Below are 2,837 nucleotides of genomic sequence, written 5' to 3'. Positions count from 1 at the left end.
TTGCTTGACAAGCAACAAGAAGATGGATTTGGTTTCGAGTCTCAGGCGGGTAGGGCCAAACGAGGTCCTACACTACTCCTCCGCTAGAGAGTTTCTAAAAAAAAGAAACAAATAATCTAGGAAAAAGAATGCATGCATACATATATGCACTCCAGGACAAAGTGAAAATAACGTTCAGAATTTTGAAAGGTATTTTGTTATTGGTGAAAGTGATGCAAGGCTGAGAAAAATGGTGCATTCCCAGAGAGAATCCTGGGAATGTATATGGAACAGATATCTATTCAAGTGAGTCCGAATAGCGGTGTCGAAGCGGTCAGTCAGTGACTGAGGCAGCGTGAATGAGCGTGCACGCGACGGCGTATACAAGAGTGAGAGAGAGAGACTGACAGCTGTGGAATATACTGAGGCGAGTGAGTGAGCGCAATCTCAATCTATGATATATGTTAAATTTTTCATGCAGAATTGCATTCAGTGTGAAATGTCTTGAAAGCAGTGTAGAAGAGAAATGTGTCTGGTGTTGTCATGGGCATTTGCTAATATTATAAGAATGACAGTGTGGCATGTTGACGGGTTGCGTGAGACAGGCAACTTTTTCTATTAATTCCGCGACCAATCTGGGGTCTAACACAGACAAGTTGTGTCTGACAAGGGCGCATATAGCATGAGCTGACATCCGACGTACATAGAGTCGGGCAAAAGAGCTGAATGGGTACAGACACGATGAGAACAACTCTAAAGGCATACTATTGTGATGCATGTGTAGAACTGGGTGCGTGCGAAGAAAGAAATTGCATTTATTCAAATGGGGAACCTATAGCAGTAGCCATGCAATAAAACAAGCGAACAATGAGTGTGCATGAAATGTGCAATGCCAATGACCGACAAGAAAAAATATAGAACATTCAAAAACACATGCATATGAATTCAGTGGTTTTAGTGAAACGAATCGTCGCGGAATTGGGTGTTACGTGTAAACAAAATGAAGGTATGCAGTGCAAACAAAACAGAATAAAATAAGCAAACATGTCAAACTTGGCTAGAAAGTGCCCTGGTCCTGAAAAGCTAAAAAGTAGCATTTGAAATGCAAAAATAGGTGCATGCAAAGAAAGTTCATGTCTATGTGTAAGAGTTCGAGTGGCATGCAGGTTAAATGCAGGATTTGATCGAAAAGTCTGCGGCTGTTCAAAATGTTCCATGTGTGGGCTTCCATAAATTTATCCGGTTAGTTCTTGGTCGGATAGCTGTTCGAAATGCTGTATTTACTTATTTCAGAGGTTTCTCTGGTAGATGTGTGCATGGGGTTGCAGTGCATTCTCTGGCAGATCGAAAATGAATTGTGGATGTCCATTGTGTCGGCGAGTTCTTTGTGTGATAGTCGAAATGAAAACTGTGTGTAGTAAAAGTTGTTATTCTTGTCTTTGACGTGATGGGCATGATGTGAAGGCTATAATTGTTTTCATGAAGTCATGCGATGCAGCGAAATGATGTGCTATGTAGAATCAGAAAGCTGTAATTCTTGCAATCGGGGTTACCAAATGTAATTGATAGATGTGAAGATGGTTCAAGCGAAGGCTGCAATTCTTTAGCTTGGGGTCACCAGTTGTAGCGGCTAATGTTATGCTTTGGGTTGGTATGTTGTAGCCGTCTACCAAATGTAGCGTGTAGTTGTAACGCTTGAGATTATCACGGCTGAGAAACCAGTAAAGAACATCGAAGAAAAACACCAAAAAAAAAGGGAGGAATATTATTTACATTTTTTATTTGCCCGACAAAAGTGATTGTAGTGACAGTGACAAAAGGTTCGACCGCTAGCTGGTAGTCGATAGTGTGGAAGATGCTTTCTGATGGAAAAGAGAGAGAAAGTGTGGGGAATGCACTGTGCTGACAAGAGAGGAAGAAAGGGTAACGGTGGCACCGTCCCTTTTTGATTTCGGCCGAAAGCTTCTCTTCGTATGGCGAGTGAAGGACGAACGGAAGTGTTAAGAAAATGGTCTCTGTTATATATTTATGGCCAGGAATGTAGGCCAAATCCTAAACAAAGGACTGACCTTTCCGTGACCAGCACAAGTCATTGGAGGTCAGGTGTTTCCCATTAATCATCTAGTGTGGAGATGCAAACAAAGAATTTCCCGCTTGCTTGACAAGCAACAGGCATGTGGATTTGGTTTCGAATCTCAGGCAGGTAGGGCCAAACGATCTATCTATCTATCTATCTATCTATCTATCTATCTATCTATCTATCTATCTATCTATCTATCTATCTATCTATCTATCTACCCATCCATCCATCCATCCATCCATCCATCCATCCATCCATCCATCCATCCATCCATGCATGCATGCACTCGTATTTAGTCTCAGAGTTGCCATTATCTTCGTCAATTTCCGTAAAAAATTTTTATCCCATCAGAAAACAAGTTTTGAAAGCACGTGTTGTCTTGTCAACTGCCAACACTCGTGTCGCAGTGGATAAGGGAAGGCAGGTGTGTGCGTGTGCGCGAGCTTGCTCTGTTTGACGTGTCGATTTGGAAGGTAATGGATGAACCTGTGTGTGTGTTTGTATGTATGTGCATGTGTGTGTTTGTGTGTGTGTATGTGTGTGTGTGTGTGTGTGCTAGCGTGTTCTTTGTTCTGTATTTACGTGAGTAGAATGTAGATAACGAAAACAATGTCACGTTTTAAACTTGAGAAAAAAGCCTTGCATATTTGTTCTTATTTGGTTCTTTTGTGTATGTAAAATCTGTATGGATGATGTGATGATAAATACATTATATTTGGGGTGGGGAGAAGCCTGGATGGTGCCCTTTGGTTTGATCCTACCTGGCTTATGATTAGCA

The 2,837-nt window shown here is 41.5% G+C and overlaps 1 long non-coding RNA gene across 1 annotated transcript; it reads left to right on the top strand.

The window, feature by feature from the left end:
- The first annotated feature begins 671 nt into the window (after nucleotides 1-671).
- Nucleotides 672-1,281, top strand: LOC118767097. The gene is made up of 3 exons (XR_005002991.1): nucleotides 672-769; nucleotides 1,094-1,114; nucleotides 1,172-1,281. It is a non-coding gene; the product is annotated as an uncharacterized LOC118767097 (long non-coding RNA).
- The last annotated feature ends 1,556 nt before the right edge of the window (nucleotides 1,282-2,837 follow it).

This window comes from Octopus sinensis, linkage group LG19 (genome assembly GCF_006345805.1).
Source record: "Octopus sinensis linkage group LG19, ASM634580v1, whole genome shotgun sequence".
Taxonomy (NCBI): domain Eukaryota; kingdom Metazoa; phylum Mollusca; class Cephalopoda; order Octopoda; family Octopodidae; genus Octopus; species Octopus sinensis.
Note: the sequence above shows the minus strand (reverse complement) of the source record. Positions and strands in the feature narration are given on the sequence as shown.